This window comes from Hemitrygon akajei, chromosome 20 (assembly GCF_048418815.1).
Source record: "Hemitrygon akajei chromosome 20, sHemAka1.3, whole genome shotgun sequence".
In the NCBI taxonomy this organism is placed as follows: domain Eukaryota; kingdom Metazoa; phylum Chordata; class Chondrichthyes; order Myliobatiformes; family Dasyatidae; genus Hemitrygon; species Hemitrygon akajei.
This window is the reverse complement of record NC_133143.1, coordinates 56,398,534-56,416,898: the sequence shown is the minus strand read 5'-3', so window position 1 is coordinate 56,416,898 and position 18,365 is coordinate 56,398,534. Positions and strand designations below refer to the sequence as shown.

Sequence of the window (18,365 nt, the reverse complement as noted above, 5' to 3'; positions counted from 1 at the left end):
AAACATTGTCTGAAAAGATGGTGAGACAAAATGTGATTCATATTTCAAAGTTACCAAGTTGAGCATTTCGTAAGTCATTACCTACAAGCTTATAGAAAAGTTGGGAAGTTAGAGCAATCTAAATAACTTTGTTTATTTTAGGATTTAATGAAACAAACTGTATCCTTTTGCTCCCTGAATATCAATAATTTAACTATTCTGTTATAATTGATCTCTATTTAAACTCCAGTGCCCACCATCAACCCTTACTACTTACACTTCTTTCGCAATATTTTATCAGTCTCACATTTGACATTTTCCAGTAACCCAAACTTGACAATCTTCCTTTGATGGAGAAAGTCCCGAGTGTCTACTAGATTTGGTGAGAAGATTTAATTTACATCACACATTAATATGGCTCCAATTTTAAGGTTCTGGCCCCATGTCTAGAATGTCCCCCCAGAGGAGGCAGTTCGTTTCTCTATGCAAATAATTTAATCATTTTTGACAATTCTAACTTCCAGCAACTCTTAATCTTACATTGAAAAACACACTTGACCATTGTGCGAACTCTCTTTGTAATTTGATCCATTTAAACCCATCATCATTTCAATGAAACTGGAGAGTCCCCCTCTCCAAGGCCAATATGTTTTTGCTGGGTCATGTAACAGAAGTGAACGCTAATCGAGATAAATAATAATCAAAGTTCAAAGTTCAAAGTAAATTTATTATTTAAGTACTGTACATAAATGTCACTATATACAGCCCTAAGTTTTGTTTTCTTGCAGGCATACTCAGTAAATTCCAAGAACCATATTAGAATCAATGAAAAACTGTTCTGATGTGCAAGAAGCGACCAACTGTGCAAACACAAAAGAGATGATAATAATATTAAATAAGCAATAAGTATCAGAAGCATGAGATGAAGAGTCCTTGAAGTTAAGTCCATTGGTGTGGGAACCATTTAGTGCTGGGAGGAATAAAGTTGAATGGTTATCCCCATTAGTTCAAGAATCTAATGGTTAAGGGGTAATAACTGTTCCTGATGCTGATCCTATGAGTTCTGAGGGTGGTGTCCCTTTTTCCTGATGGCAGCAATGAGAACAGAGCATGTTCTGGGTGGTGGGGGTCCCTGAAGATGATACTGCTTTCCTGTGACAGTGCTCCATGTACTCAAAGGTGGAGAAGACTTTATCCTTGATGGACTAGGCCAAATCCACTTGATTTTGTAGGACTATCTGTTCAAAGGCATTGGTGTTTCTATGCCAGGCTATGGTGCATCCAGTCAATATATTCTCCACAATGCATCTATTAATTTTTCAATGTATGAGATGTCATGTCTAATGTTTACAAACTTCTAAGGAAGTTTAGTGCACGATGATACTTAGAGCACTGCCTGATTTATTTGTAATTGGACTTGCATGCCGGGCTCAGGACAGGTCCTTTGAAATGGTAACACCGAGGAATTTGCAGTTGCTGACCCTCTCCACCTCTGATCTCCTGATGTCCTCATGGACTTCCTGTTTCCTCCTCCTGAAGTCAATCGTCATCTCCTTGATCTTGCTCACATTGAGTAGGAGGTTGTTGTTGTGGCACCACTCAGCCAGATTTTCAATCTCCTTCCTATCAGTTTATAAGTTTTTGCAAATTGCCACTCTCTTTTAAAATATTTCTTTCATGATAAAGTCTAATATTCTTCTTTGTGATTTCCATAATTAACTTGGATAATTACGTGGAGAGGTTTGCAGATGACATGACGGTTGGAGGTGTTGTGGATAGTGGAGAAGTTTGTCATACATTACTACAGGATATAGACAGGATGCAGAGTTGGGCAGAGAAGTGTTTGGTGGTGTTCAATCCATAAACAAATGTGAACTGATACAGTTTGGAAGATTGAGACTGAAGGCAGAATGCAAGGGTAATGGCAGGATGCTTAGCAGTACAGAGGAATCTTGGGATCCAAATCCATAGATCACCCAAAGTTGCCGTGCAAGTTGATAAGGTAGTTAAAAATGCAAGTGGACTGTTAGACTTCATTCATTGGGGAATTGAATTAAGGAGCCATGAGCTAATGTTGCAGCTCTATAAAATATTGTTTAGACAACACTTGGAGTATTTATTCAGTTCTGGTCATCTCATTGTAGGAAAGATGTGGAAGCTTTAAAGACGGTGCAAAGAGGTTTACCAATATGACCCCTGGATTAGAGAACATGTCTTATGAAGAAAGATTGGGGGAGCTAAGGTGATGATAGAGGCAGAGACTTTTTGGATGAATAGTTAAACCACCAAGGCATAGAAGCTTAGGGCCAAGTGTTGGAAATGGGTTTAGTAGAGATGGGTACTCATAATAGTCATACAGTATAGACTAATGCCCTTCCCTTGGACAACATTGGTGCCGTGGAAAGGGGAGACTTGCAGCTTGGGCAACTGCCTGTCTTCCATTAAAAAAAACCTTACCCAGGCTTGCGCTCCAAGGTGCAAATCCATGGTCTATCAGGACTAATGGAGGCCTGCACAGGATAGAACATAGAAGAGTGCAGCATAGCACAGGCAGTTTGGCCCACAATGTTGTGCCATCCCTTTAACCTATTCCAAAATCAATCTAACCCTTCCCTTCCACGTAGGTCTCCATTTCTCCTTCTGGCCACATGGTGGACTGAAGGGCCTGTTTCTGTGCTCTGTGACTCCAGTTCCTCAACGTTAAATGTCACAAGGTGAGAGACGAAAAGGAATATAAAATTCACCTCACTGAATGTCAGAATCCGTCTAGGTGTATTAAATCATCTCATTCATGATAAGGTGCTCATAAGCACATGGCAGCCAATGGAAAGCAATTAGTACTATTTAAACATAATTAGAACATGCAGATGAAGAACAAGCTCTTTCTGAAAATATGACGGAGTATTCTTAGCCCTTATATTATCAGTTTTGTGGAAGCAATTTTCTTTTATCATTAGAGACATACAATTTTAAAACTATGACATACTGTATACATAGAGTTCCAAGCACTAAATTTAGACTAAATTCCAACTCAATACTTAGTCAGAATAAGCAGTACAGTCATGACTTCCAATGATTGCAGTTATGATGATTAATAATATTTTTAGAATCATGTTTTGATAATACAAGAGTGATAATCTTTCCAGACCAGGAGTACTCAATTTTAGCTTACAAGCTTTGGTGTCTGAAACTTGTGTGATATTGACAATGTACTTCATAGTTCCACAGACAACTTATAAAGAATAAATGTGAACTGACACTGGGGTCCACATCAAACTCACCATATCAATCAAAATCATTTTGTCCTAAATTGAATTTCAGAACAACAGTACTCATACAAGCTGAGGCATTGTGAGATTCTTACAAATTGATATTATGTTCCCAGTAACAGGAAGCCACTGTGCTTGCAATTATAATTGAGGTACTGACAGTGGCACAGTTGTGGGTCTCTTGAGTCAGATAATTGCAGGTTCGAAGCCCACTCCAAGGAGTTAAGTTCACTAGTGTGGGCTGACTGACTGATTTAACAGGGACAAACTCAAGGGTGGTAGCACTACTGGAGATAATTTCATTTACTGCAATGTTAAACCAGGGCCCCACCGTCATACTGTGGCACAGTAGCTTTGCAGTCTATGCAGTTGTTTTACGATGTCCATAATCACTGCTCAGGGTTCAATTCCTGCTGCTGTCTGTAAGGAGTTTCTATGATTGCATGGGTTTCCTCCCGCATTCCAAAGATGTATGCATAGGGTTAGTGAGTGGTGAGCTATGCTTGCACCAGAAGTGTGGTGACACTTATACAATCCTCGGATTTGGTCACTGATGCATAACAATGCATTTGACTGTGTGTTTCAATGTTTTAATATATATGTGACATATAAGGTTACATATCAGTTGGAACAAAGTGTGTGTGGATGTGGGAGAGGGAAAAGGAAGGGGTGAGTGTTATCTTTGGTGTACAAATCAATATTTATCATAGTCAATGTATTTCAAACTGGTTGAATAAGTGATCTGGGGATCTTTCTGTGATTTTTCTCAATTAAAATAGTGACTAGATTGCAAACATACTTTAATTGCTTTAATGCATTATAGAATTTACTCAAAGAGACATGGGGCATCACTTTAGAGATATGTTTCTTTCATTACTTGAAGATTGGTACACACAATGCATAGTGCTGCCAGTGGTGTTTTTTCAAATGCTCAGATGATAATTTCATTTGTGATATAAGGACTAGACCCAATCCTTGGACTGTGCTGAATTGGTTAAGTTTAAGAGAAGATGACTAAAAACAGCATGAAAAACAGCATTAGTACTTTTCTGCTAAAGATGTCAAAGTCATTCAAAATAAGTATTTTGAAGAAAGCAGGTCACTAAACTGATTTTGTGTCAATAACACTAAACAAAACAGCAGCAAAAGTCAAGTTGAGACGCTAATGTCCCCACAGTTGAATAATCATTGAACAGCCATTATGAAGAAATGACACTTGGATAATATTCTCAATAGTTTCTAGCACTGAATGAAACATTACTTCTCCATCCTCTTCTACAAGAAAACAAATATAAAACAAGAATTTTTTAAGAAAAAAATTCTCTTCATTGCAATTTGCATATGTCGGAAGCAGCTCAAGAGTTTAGAAAGATTATATACATTTCCTCCTATTGACACCAATGAAATTTGTTATATATCAATGTTTAAATGCTTATTGCACACCATAACTGTTTTGTCTCTGGAGCTTGGAAACTGCATTACTTTGAATTACAAAAATCAAAAGTTTATGCAAGCCATTTCCCCCATGAGGGCTCAGCATTTTCTATATCATAATCTCTCCATTATCCCCCACAAACCTTATAACCATTAAGTTATTGAAATTTCTCAACAGATGTCATTTGAAGATGAATGTTAGCACTCTGCTGGATGCTTAGAATGGGATTTTGCTGTAACCACTTTGATTTAAACTGTCATAAGGAGAATATTCAGCTGCATAGAAACAAGAAAGTCAATGCTGCTAGTGTCTTAACCCTTAAATAACTGACATTCTAAAAATTGACAACTTTTTGCCACTTCATTGAGCTGTCATATGTGTCAAAAAGCAAATAAAAATTGTGCTCTTGAACATTTACAAACAACAAAAGAATGCAAATCATCTTTCTCAAACTGTATTAATATTTCTCCTGATGGTTTGAAGAGATAGACCAAAGCCATTGCTGTTGTTTGGAGGGAGTACAGGCTGAACTGTTTTACCTCTGACAGAGAATCTTTTCAGCAGTGAGGATTCATCTCTAATGAATGCAAGGTTAGTTCCCCTGGGCTATTGAGAAGACCTTTGAATCTTCAAAATGTGATTCTTTATCCTAAGAAGTGCCCAAAGCTGATTATTAACCAAGATTCATAAATTCTTTGGATGGCATTCGAGTTAAATTCATAAATTCAATCCATGATGGAACACAGTCCCTATCACAGTTTATTATGGAAGGGGAGGATGGTTCGTTCAGAGTTGAATGATAAATAGACTGATTTCTCTAAACACTACAGATCGGCCGTCTGGGAGGCAAAACTTAGGTAATAAAGGAAAATTAAGTGCTTATATCATTCACTGAAATCCACATGCCATCAGCCTTTCCTGATCCACTTTGAGCATGGAAAGGCTCTGTGTGAATAATTCCTGAAGCTTTCAGTTTCCCACTGCCATTTTTCAACTTTCTATTGGTATTCGGATTTCTGAAGCCGTATGTGAACAGACTTAATAGATATTTTTTGGAGTACATTTTTATCTTCATTTACATCTCAAGCCTGGACATTAATTAATGTTACTAATTAAGGTATTGCACCACTGGAACAAGAAATGGTTGACATCTTTACACTGATTCATGTATTTTATTGACACTCCACTGTGTTAATTTTAGCACTATTGGCAGGTTTACCAATTTAATCCCCAATGAACATGTTAAAAAGGATCTATCTGTTGTTGTGGAAAATACTCCTGATCTCTGACAGCTGTATATTAACAATAGTTGTGTAAATTTTGAAATTTTATATGTTACAGAGACTAACATTTTATGAAATACCCCAGAGCAATTCTCAATCTATTTTCCCATCTCATTGCATCATACTGTTAATATTATCTTCTCCCCAATTTTTTTTATTCATTGACTAAACAAAGAGTCAGGCCAGGATAGAGAGCCTATGGAGGGTGGTACAGACCAGACAATGAATAATCAACAGATTTGTTACATTCTGATGTGATGTATTTGGAGCAGGAAGAATCATGCATAAATAATATACACCTGTTTCAGTCTAGAGCTGGGGTTCCCAACCCAGGGTCCGTGAACCCCTTGCTTGCCATCCAGAGACAGAGAAGCAGTTTCAGCGACAGGTTACTATCGATACAATGCTCCTCAGACAGGATGAAGAGGTCAATACTCCCCAATGCCATTAGGCTTTACAATTCTACCGCCAGGACTTAAGAACTTTTTAAAAGCTATTATTAATGCTTTTTGAGATAGTGATTTAGATGCATATCATATTTTTTACTGAGTTAAGTATTGTATGTAATTAGTTTTGCTACAACAAGTGTATGGGACATTGGAAAAAAAGTTGAATTTCCCCATGGGGATGAATAAAGTATCTATCTATCTATCTATCTATCTAAAAAAGGTTGTGAACCCCTGCTCTAGAGAGAGGTGAATCAGATAATGTGGATGTGAATACTTTTTACCTTTATTACTCTTGTTGTTGTTCCTTTCCATGCCTTGTGGCAAACCAGGAGGCAACCGTGCTTTTCTTTAGCATTTTTGCCTGATTTTATCAAAAGGCCTAATTGCTAGCTCAATGCTCGACCCAGCATGGTTGGAAAGCATGCAAGGAACAGGACAGATTAGATCCCGGGACCACTCACCTCGAAGTCCAGTGCGGATGCCACTACAACACTGACCGGCTTTTATTAGTCTTGAGCAGTTTCTATTGGGGGAGAAAGAACAAATGGATCAGTAAAATGCAACAGCAAACAAAATAATCCTTCAAGGGAAGAGTATTAACATATCTCTGTCTTTCCCTTCATGCTAATCTCCTCCCACTGCCTTCTCAACTTTTCTATCCAAGCTTCATAATTCTGAAAAAAAATGATGAGGGATGAAAGTTGTGGTGGCTGGTGAGAGGAATTATATATGGGTCAGACTGGGTGAGGACAAAAATTTCATCCCTGGAGGACATTAGTGCATTGGATGTGAATTAACCACCATCTGGTGATTTCATGGATACAATTACTGATGCTAGCTTTATGTTCCAGATGGGTTATCTTAAATTTTTGTCTTCTTTACACTTCATCTTAAACTCCTCAGCTGCCATGGTGGAATTCAAGCTCATGCCTCTGAGTACAAATCCATACTTTAAACATTATGCTGCCACATAGTGAAAAGAGGCACGCATGTAACACATGTCATTTTGAAAGCTTTGGACTTGACTCTACCGAGTTCCGGAGTTCAGAGTTACTGTGCATTCATGTTTGCCTCAGATAATTTGACAAGCCCAGAAGATTAGACTGTATCGATAAGCTTTTGTCTATTAACTCTGCGGAGGAATTAACTCTTAGAGTGTTAGTGTTTGCTGAACGTGAGCAATGTTTTCTCCGAGTCAGACAAGAAACTTTGCTGCAGAGGGAGTACGTGCACAACATGGGCTGACCATCAAACACTGAACTGCAAGATAGCTGCTGAATTAGAAAAGTTTAATTAGAAGAGAAAGATAGAAGAGCCTCAGGACCCACACCATTGGGTTCAGGAAGGGTTTTACCTCTCAAACATCAGGCTCTTGAACCAGAGAGGATAACTTCACTTAACATCACTCAACTTCACTTGGAGTTAACATGGCGCCAAGTGGCTGCCTCTTTGAGCTCATCTGCAGAAACAGCTTAAAATCCTCTCTTCACTATCTCTCTTATTTTTTCTCAAGGTGGTCAGGGTTCTATCAAGGTCTTCATCTACAAGCGGCACTCAAACTGCATTTTTTTTGTACGGTGCATCAGTTTACATTTCTGGAGCTCGCCAGTCGGCTCTTTTCCAACATTCTCTGGGGTGTGGCCCTGCATGGCCCTGTGGATGACCAATTCCAGGCTACTGTTGCCGACTGAGATGGAATATCAGGATTTCACCGCGGCGGATGTGTGGAAAAGCAATGCAGCAGACTGTAATATTGTACCAGCGACTGTCATTCTCCCCTTTCACTGAGAAAATGGGTGATATCTCTCTGTGCCTTGTGTGTGTGTGTGTGTGTGTGTGTGTGAGAGAGAGAGAGAGAGAGAGAGAGAGAGAGAAAGAGAGACTGACTGTGTCATGTCGAACTGTTGGGTAAACAATAGTTTTTGTTGACTGCAGATCATGGTCTCTCTTTGAGTGCTGTTGCTTGGTGGGTGGAGGACACTGACTGTTTTTTGATGAAATGGGTGGGGGGGAGGTTGATGCTTGCTTCTGCTTGCAAGAGTGAGGTGGGAGAGGGGCTTTGGGGTTCGAACGTTTTTCTGTCATTCATTATTTTGGGGCTCTTCTATTTTTCGTGGATGCCTGTGAAGCCGAGTATTTCAGATTGTATACTGTATACATTCTCTGATAATAAACAGAACCATTTGAACCAATGAATCCAACACTAAACTGTTCCCACAATGTATGGACTCACTTTCAAGGACTCTTCACCTCATGTTCTCGATCTTTATTGCTTATTTATTATTATTATTATTATTATTATTATTATTATTATTATTATTATTATTATTATTATTATTATCATCATCATCATTTTCTTTTTGCATTTGCACAATTTAGTGTATTTTGAACATTGATAGTTTGTTCATCCTGTTGGGGGCAGTCATTCATTGATCCTATTTTGTTCCTTATATTAAAAGTGAATGCCCACAAGAAAATGAATCTCAGGGTTGAATATGGTGTACCTTGTGTATGTGTACTTTGATAATAAATTTACTCTGAATTTTGAACTTTGCAACAATAGATGTTGGACCAAAACCCTTTTTGCTCTTTCAGGTGAACATAGATGTTTTATTGTGAAAATGGCAAACCATTCTCCTCTTGACTTGTCCAAATATTAGCTGTTAAACCAACCAAATTTAATTCAGCATCTATTATTATAGATGTGTATCTTATATGCCATGAATAAGATGATGAGAGACATTGATCGTGTGGATAGCCAGAGGCATTTTCCCAGGGCTGAAATGGCTAACACAAGGGGACATAGTTTTAAGGTGCTTGGAAGTAGGTACAGAGGGGTTGTCAGGGGTAAGTTTTTCACTCAGAGAGTGGTGGGTGCATGGAATACACTGCTGGTGACAGTGGTGGAGACAGATACAATAGGGTCTTTTAAGAGGCTCTTAGATAGGTATACAGAGCTTAGAAGAGTAGAGGGCTATGCGGTAGGGTAATTCTAGGCAGTTTCTAGAGTAGGTTACATGGTCGGAACAACATTGTGGCCCAATATGTTCTCTGTTCCATAATAATTAGTGTGGGATCTGAATGTGCACCAATCAGTTGTCATATTTTTCCATGTTACTATAGTTACAATATTTTCATTGTCTATAAAACACTTTGGGCATCCAACTGTTACCTAAAGCAACATGCTGCAGTTGTTGGAAATCTAAAGTAAAAAGCAAAAACACTGAAACACTGATAATATTGCTCGACCTGGTGATCATTTGCAGTATTTTCTGTATTTTAACTTCAGTGGTCCACATAGCTACAAAATAGTTTTGATTCTGATTAATGTGCGAACACTATAAAAATGGGCAAATTTTAGTGATATGATTCCCTATAAGGAAAAAATAAATTGAACTGAATATCAGGAAAGTTATGATTTATAGTAAGTTTATTTGCATTTATGACCTGCACCTGCATTTATTTAGCTTCGGCAAATTTTATCACTCTAAAATGTTAAATCGCTTCTGCATTTGTGTTACTAAGGGAAGTATATCACTTTCCTCTCTACTACAAAATCTGCAGAATGTTGTCAACTGATATCAGTGTCACATCACATAACAGCGGGGTTATCAATCCAGGAAAGTGCTTTTCCATGACATTATGATATGTTCCCCATCACTCACTATTTGAATTGCAAGTTGATGACTCAAAGTTTAAGGTGTAGAAAGACCAGTTCTCCCACACTAACTGAGGCAGGTTATCAGGATTACTCTCCAAAATAACTCTCATTATGCATGCCGATATTTTCATCTGCATGAAAAGGTTCTGAGGACATTTTAAATTACTTCAGCAAGAAATCCATGATGACATAATTATTTATTTTATTTTCAGTTTATTGAGATTCAGCGTGGAATAGACCCTTCTGTTCCTTTAAGCCATGCTAGCCAGCAATCCCCTAATTTGATTCCAGCCTAATCACGAGACAATTTACAATGACCTGCTAACCTACCAATCGGTACATCTTTGGACTGTGGGAGGAAACTGGAGCACCCAGAGGAAACCTATGCGGTCACAAAGCGAAGGTACAGACTCCTTACAGGCTGTGGTGGGAACTGAAACCCAATCACCTGGACTGCAAAACGTTGTGCTAACCACTACGCTACTGTGCTGCCCCTGTGTTGGTTGTTCATGCAGACAACACATTTCACTGCATGTTTTGGTGTACGTATAAATGAACTTGAATCTTGAGTCTTGAACCTTAAGTAATGTTACATGCCAAAATAAAGAAATTTAGTGCTTCATTGAATAAGTTACTGTTTCGACTAAGTATGACAGGTTCACGGATGCAAATAATTTCAACTATTTGTATGTTATGGCCACATCCTTTGCTCTGTGACATTTGGTGGAGACCGCACATGAAGTAAATTGGTTCTAATATGGAATGCAGTCCGTATAAACATTTCTAGCACATTTTATATTGATTATTGCTTCAAACTGTGCAAAGTTCTTCACTCAACCACCTCAGTCAGTGGTTAATGTTACCCTGCCAATCTAAGTAAAGTCCCTCAAGTTTGCATGCAGACTGCATGCTGTGCCCTTACTACTCTTTGTGCTTCCACCAAATGGTGCTCATCAGAATCAGTATCATGATCAATATCGTAGGCACATGTCATGAAATTTGTTAGCATGCAAGACTATTCTTTGTGAGCCAGAGAAGCATGGTTACCAAGCTAATGGTTTCTTTTCCACATTTCTCCACATAGTCTGGAGTCAGTGTTGAAGACTCCTGCGAACAATTACTGCTGATTATACCTTGACTATCATCTTTGATAGGTTTGCCACAAAGGTGCAGAAAGTGCAATGTTGACTACAAGTTAAGATTCTCCAAGCATAGGTTGATTAGTCATTGGAACACCTCTTTCAGTTTAGGCACACCCTTAATTGATAGGAGATGGTCTTTGTAAAATCAAATGGTTGTATTATGACCTTACAATGCACAGGAATACAAGAGGCTGCAGAGAGTTGTGGCATAGCAGACACAACCCTCCTCACCTTTGACATTAGAGGCTGCATCAAAAAAGTAGCATCTATCATCAAAGACTCCAATGATCTGGGTCAAGCACTCTTCCACTCAGGCAGAAAGTAGCGAAACCAGAGTCCCACAACACCAGGTTCAGGAAGAGCTACTTTTCTACAACAAAGCACATAGCCTTTGATGCCCTCCAAATCGCATTCTCTTTCATATAGTGTTTTATTAAAGTGCTGTGCAGCTTGTAGGCAGTATAAAACATTACTGTTCAGAGCAATGGTGGGTCCATGCAGCTGTTAAAAAAAATTAGATGAAATGTTGCTTGTGAGCAAAACTCAGTTCAGAAAGATGAATCACTCATGCCCAACCTTCTGCTCATTGCAAATATGTCATCCTTGTAGACCACCCAATTTACAGTATTTTTCCATCAATTTTATGAATTGAATTTCAAAATATTCACATCTAATACAAAAGGATACAGTACTTCAGAATAGTGAACTCCCTTGAGTCCCGATGAAGTGTCTTCGCCCGAAACGACAACTGTTTATTTATTTTCATAGATGCTGCCTGACCTGCTAAGTTCCTCCAGCATTTGTGTGTGTTGCTAAGGATGCAGTTAGTTATTCCCATGGTTCATGGTGATGAATGTACACATTCTATAATATAAAGTCATATTTTGTGACCCTGAGCATGGTATTTAACATGGTATTTACATGGTATTTAACCATTATATTTCTAAGCTTGAACACTGAACCATTATATTTCTAAGCTCTCTTATGATCTGTGTTAAAACTATTGCAGCAGGCCAGCACAATATGCCATGGGATGAAAACCTTAAATAAGAGCTTAGACGTCACTGAAGAATCTGTTCTGTTAGTTGTAAATACTATACCACATTTTGTGGTATGTACTGAAAGTGTTTATTTTATATTTTTGAATGGCAAGTATGTAACCAAGATATCTTAAACCCTCATCAGATGGAAGGTGCTGACAGATATCAAACACTGACTGTCTAGTTTGCTTATCTTATGTCCAAGCACCCAATCACTATAAAATGCAACATACTTTGAAGTGTAATAACATTAGCAGCATTAAGAAATGAAACAGATAAATCTACAAAATTCTTAATTTTAAAACCCTGTGATAAATGTTGAAGACCTGTATTATAGTTGTAGATTTTTCAAGATTAAGTACTTTATGCACAATGATTCATAAGGACCCCAGACAGGAAATAAAGCATATGCAGCAAGCATTTGATACAGAGTCACTCCCTGTCAGGTTTCCATTAGTATACTGACAGACATAAAAAAGCATATGAAACAATAGATCAGAAACAAAACCCATGGCATTGATTTTCTTTTAGAAAGAACCCTGTAACATTTGCAGTAATATTCTTCCATTTTCTTCATTTTATTTTGCCATTGCATGGTTTCTTTTTCATTTCCATGTTCTTCACTTTTTAATTTAATGTTTGAAGTTTTTTTTTACCTTGAACAGTGCAAACGTAAGGGATGAAAAAGAATGAAAGGGCCTTTACAAAACTAATGTCATCCCTCAATAATGAAAGTGCAGCTTTTTTATTTCACTGTGATCCATTTCACATTTCAATATGCCTCAAAAAGGTGGTGTCTAAGGAGACCCACTGCCCAAATCATGCCTTATTCTCATTGCTACTATTAGGAAGGAAGTGCAGAAGTGTGAAGGCACACATTCAATGATTCAGGAACAGCTTTCCTGTCATGCATTCTTTGAGGTTTTTCACTCTGTTTTATGGGTGTCTGTGAAGAATAAGAATTTCAGGTTTTATGCTGTATACACTCTCTGACATTAATTAAACCATTGAATCATTGAACAGCTTTTTCCTCTCTGCCATCTGATTTCTGCATGGAAGTTGAGCCCATGAACAGTACCTCACTACTTTTTTATTTCTATTTTTGTACTTCTTATTTAACTGTTAATATATATTAGATATATAATTCACATTTTTTCTATTATTATGTATTGCATTGTACTGCAGTGCAAACGTACAAGTTTCACAACAAATGCTGGTGATATTAAACGTAATTCTTAATCTGATTCTTTTGTCACACGTCCATTTCTTCTCACATAATCATTATCAATCTCCTTTTTTATTTGACATTGACTTTATGCTAGGGTAGGAAAAAAGAACTTTGGACTGTTGTCACTGTAGCATTTTGGCTAAATGGCCTTTGACTTGTTTGAAGAGGAGGGTGAAGAGGCGATGGGGAAGTACAAATTTTAAACATGTTCTAGACGTTTGTCATGTGATGATGCAGGTTAATTGGAGTTGCACCATCATCTCCGTCGACTTGAACAGAAGTCATGTAAGATAATCTGGAGATGATTCTGGTCTTCTACAACTCTCTTCACTCAACAATGCAGGCATTGTGAAATAAAATGATGGTAAGTGTTATTTTTATGACAGCAAATAATAAAAATGACAGCAGATTTGTGCTCAGAAACCACCTGACCATTAATGAAGTTTTTTGGGTTCCTATACACACAGTGGCCACTTTATTAGGTACACCTGCACATTAATATAAATATCTAATCAGCCAACCACGTGGCAACAACTCAATGCATAAAAGCATGCAGACGTGGTCAAAAGGTTCGGTTATTGTTCGGACAAAACATCAGAATGAGGAAGAAATGTGATCTAAGTGACTGACAATGTAATGATTGTTGATGCCAGATGGACCAAAACACGGAATGCTAGAGGAACTCAGCAAGCCAGGCAGCATCTATGGAAAAAAGTTGATGCCAGAAGGGATGGTTTGTGTATCTCAGAAACTGCGGATCTTCTGGGATTCTCACACATGGCTGCCTCTCGAATTTGCAGAGAATGTGCAAAAAGAAAAAAATTCCGCGGGTGAAAACAGCTCGTTACTGGGAGAGGTCAGGGAAGAATGGTCAAGCTGCTTCAAGCTGACAGGAAGGTGACAGTAGCTCAAGCAACCACGCGCTAGAACAGTGGTGTGCAGATCATCTTTGAACACACAACACGCCGAATCTGGAAGTGGATGGGCTACAGCAGCAGGAGACCACACCTGGTTCCCGTCCTGTACCTAATAAAGTGGCCACTGAGTGCACGTACTAGTATTGCTGTAGCATTGTGCTGGGAGTCCTGCTGGCTACATCAGTATTGTCTATCATCCGCAGTATACTTGGAAAACATGCTAGGTTATATGATTATATGGCCTTTCCCCCCGGTACTTCCTACCCCTTGGGAAGACGATAAAGATGCTTCTCCTGTCAAACATGGGCTCAGTCATTCCAGTGCAAGATTGAATTGCAGATCTTTTCCAACACAAAGATGTCCCTTGTGATGGGCTGGAAGGATCTTGTTGCATAGATGCTTAATATAGAGGTGACCTTGATATTAAAGGACTGCCACCATTGTTGGCTTTGGCAGATGACTATGTTTATTTATTTATTTAGAGAACCATCGAGGAACAAGCCCTTCCAGCCCTCTGAGCTGTGCCACAGAGCAAACTACTGATTTAATGCTGGCTTAGTCAAGGGGCAAATTACAATGACAAATTAACCTGCTAACCGGTACATCTTTGGACTGTGGAAGGAAAGCCAAACACCTGGAAGAAACCCACGCACGCACATGGAAAGGAATGTTCATACTCGCTTGTAGCTGAAATTGAACTCCGAAAACTCATGCCCTGAGCTGTAATAGCATCGTGCAAAAGGCTATGCTACTTAGTCACAGCTTGTGCAAAGAAGTTAGAATAAAATAGCCAGTCTCCTCCGATGTGGACAGATAAGATCTTTGAGGTCAATAACCATGGAGTCTGGGTAGAACAGGTCATATAGCTCTATCGCCGATTTTATCTGAGATGTGTTTGGATTTGCTGCAAGCATACATCAGAAAAGACAACAGGGTCAGTCTCGTTTGTCCAACCTTTATCGATGCAACAGCTCAGAAAATGGATTGTACAGAGCTTGTTACGTTCGATCAGGCCTGCTCAGCAGAAAGTTAACCATCTGGCCTGCCCCAGCGTTAGAGTCCTGTCTGTGTGTGTAAGTGGATGGGTAGGTGGCAGGGTGGGAAAGGCATTTTTTTTTATACGTTTGTTGTTTTGTTGTTGTTGATGCTTGTTTTGTTCTGCTGAACATTGTAAGCGTTGCTAAAGCCAACAATGCATTTCACTGTGCATGAGTTACGAAAATAAATCTGAAATCTGATCCCGAATCTCGTCGCATGTCCACACTAGCCTCACTTTGAAAGCAGCCAAGGCCCTCACCTGAGTCCTCTGAAGCAGGGTGAATGCATGGATATGCCCTCTGCTGAGCTCATGTACCAGGGGGTTGATTGGGTCTTCTATAACATGTGTGTCCCTTGACTTACTTTGATTTTTCTTTGCAGTGTCCGGATCTGAGATGGTTTTACATGATGTCATGCATAGTCTGTGCACCTGTGGCCCCTTGACCCAAGAGGGACGTTACCTGCTCAAACATGGAGAGACAATGAAGTCATGACAACCCAATTTTTCATGTTGTTTTAGCCTTAAAGGAGAGTAAACATTTTGTCTCCTACCCAATGGCATTAATGCACCATCAATAACTCTAGGAGACTGGAAGTGAATGATAGGCTTTTATTAACAGCGAAAAAGGGATCACGACCATGTCGAGACTGAGGGAGGAGCAGTGCCCCCAATTGCCTTTATACAGGGGTCTGTGGGAGGAGCCACAGGAGCAGTCAGCAGGGGGGGGGGGGGGGGGCATGTCCAGCCATGTATACATAGTTTACCACAGGCATGAATATCGATTTCTCCTTCCGGTAAAAAAAACCTCTCCATCTTTCTTCTATTCCCACTCTGACCTTTCACCTCTTCTCATTTACCTGTCACTTCCCCTGGATCCCCTGCTCCTTCCCTTTCTCCTAAGGTCCACTCTACTCTCCTATGAGATTCCTCCTTCTTCAGCACGGCTTTTCACACCCACTTGGCTTCACCTTTCGCCTTCCAGCTAGCTTACTTCCCCTCCCTCCATATTTTTACGCTGGCATCTTCCCTGTTCTTTCTCAGTCCTGAAGAAGGGTCTCAGCCCAAAATGTCAACTGTATATTGTTCTCCATAAATGCTGCCTGACTTGCTGATTTCCTAAAGCATTTTGTGTGTGTTGCTTAAAGACTTTGAATAACACTTACGTGTGTGCAAGACATGTGTGTGTGTGTGTGTGTGTGGGGGGCAAAAGGCACCAAAGCATTCGGGCTCTCACAACCAGACTGTGCAACAGTTTCTTCCCCCAGGCCATCAGACTCCTCAATACCCAGAGTCTAGACTGACATCTACATCATTTATTATTATATTGTAAATTGTCCTCTACTGTGCCTATTGTCTTGTTTACATAATTATTGTACTGCCCTGCACTATTTTGTGCACTTTATGTAGTCCTGTGCAGATCTGTAGTCTAGTGTAGTTTTGTGTTTCATGTAGTACCAGGGTCCTGGAGGAACGTTGTTTCGATTTTACTGTGTACTGTACCAGCAGTTATGGTTGAAATGACAATAAACTTGACTTGTATGTGTGATGTATGTACATCAAGTCAAGTCAAGTCAAGTCAATTTTTATTGTCATCTTGGCCATAACAGCTGGTACAGTGCATAGTAAAAATGAGACAACGTTTTTCAGGACCATGGTTTACATGACGCAGTACAAAAAACTAGACTGAACTACGTAATAAAAAAAACACAGAGAAAGCTACACTAGACCACAGACCTACACTGGACTGTATAAAACGCACAAAAACAGTGCAGGCATTACAATAAATAATAAACAGGACAATAGGGCAAGGTGTCAGTCCAGGTTTCGGGTATTGAGGAGTGTGATAGCTTGGGGGAAGAAACTGTTACATATACATCTGTGTGAACCTGAGTTTGCATGTTTGTATGTTAGAAGTCTCTTCACCAAAGTACAGTTTACTTGGCGTAACTAGTGAGATAATGAAATTTTTGCAGCTTTGACATTGATTGTGCAGGTGAGAGTTAGAATCCCAGTGAAGGGTCTCGGCCCGAAACATCAACTGTTTATTCCTCTCCATTGATGCTGCCTGACCTGCTGAGTTCCTCCAGCTCTTTATGCAAGTTAGTCTGGTGAGAGTTAATGAGAATGTGGGGAGAAGAATTACAAGGGAAAGTAGTCGGGAATGGGATATGCTGTTGTAGTCTCGTTGGGCTGAAGTGGTCTCCTAAGTGGAAATAAAGTACTGGATGAAAATACATTGCATATTTAGGATTGAGGTCCTACTTTGAAGTAGTTCAGTATCTGGTAATCCAATGCCAAAATATTTTGAAAATCTCATGACACACCATTGCATCCACGCAGCTTTGGAGAGTGTTCGGCTCAGAATAAGCTCCGCTCTGCACACAGCTCAGTTTATTTGGAGAAAGCATTGCCAATGCTCTGTGGGAATCCTATCACTGTTTGTAAAATGAAGGATTCAGCAGACCATTAAAAACAAAACAGATCAAACCACCTTCTACATTCCTGATGACTGCTTTTGTAGTGATCACCAGGATATTGTTGATCATTCACAAATCTTTCATGATCACGGCTAAATCGCAAGTGTAATTAAAATTCATCTGTACCTTTGTTATTGCCTCAACATATCTAATGCCAAAACTGAGATTAATTCCAAAAACTGAATAGTGATTAACGGGAAATCTTGTACTGGCTCTTTGCTATTGTTTGAAATAAAGAATTTTTCATTTTTAAAACATAGTTTGGAAGTGCTGTGTAATACTATTAATTTTAGATTGTGCATAACTATATTGTTAGTGAAAGCACTGCAGAATGTTGATATGGATTCATCTAATTCATTGTAGAATAGTTTTCATAAGCTATCTTTTTCATGGGTGGCAAATTGAACCAAATAGGCTTTTTTTTTAAGTCAGTGAATTGAAGGCTA

General features: G+C 39.0%; 1 long non-coding RNA gene across 1 annotated transcript in view; it reads right to left on the bottom strand.

Moving 5' to 3' along the window:
* The window catches only part of LOC140713985 (uncharacterized), a 91,080-nt gene that overhangs the window by 36,225 nt on the left and 36,490 nt on the right, over positions 1 to 18,365 (bottom strand). Inside the window, exon 3 of the long non-coding RNA XR_012095797.1 lies at positions 6,877 to 6,938. This is a non-coding gene — a long non-coding RNA (uncharacterized lncRNA). The remainder of the gene's footprint in view (positions 1 to 6,876; positions 6,939 to 18,365) is intronic.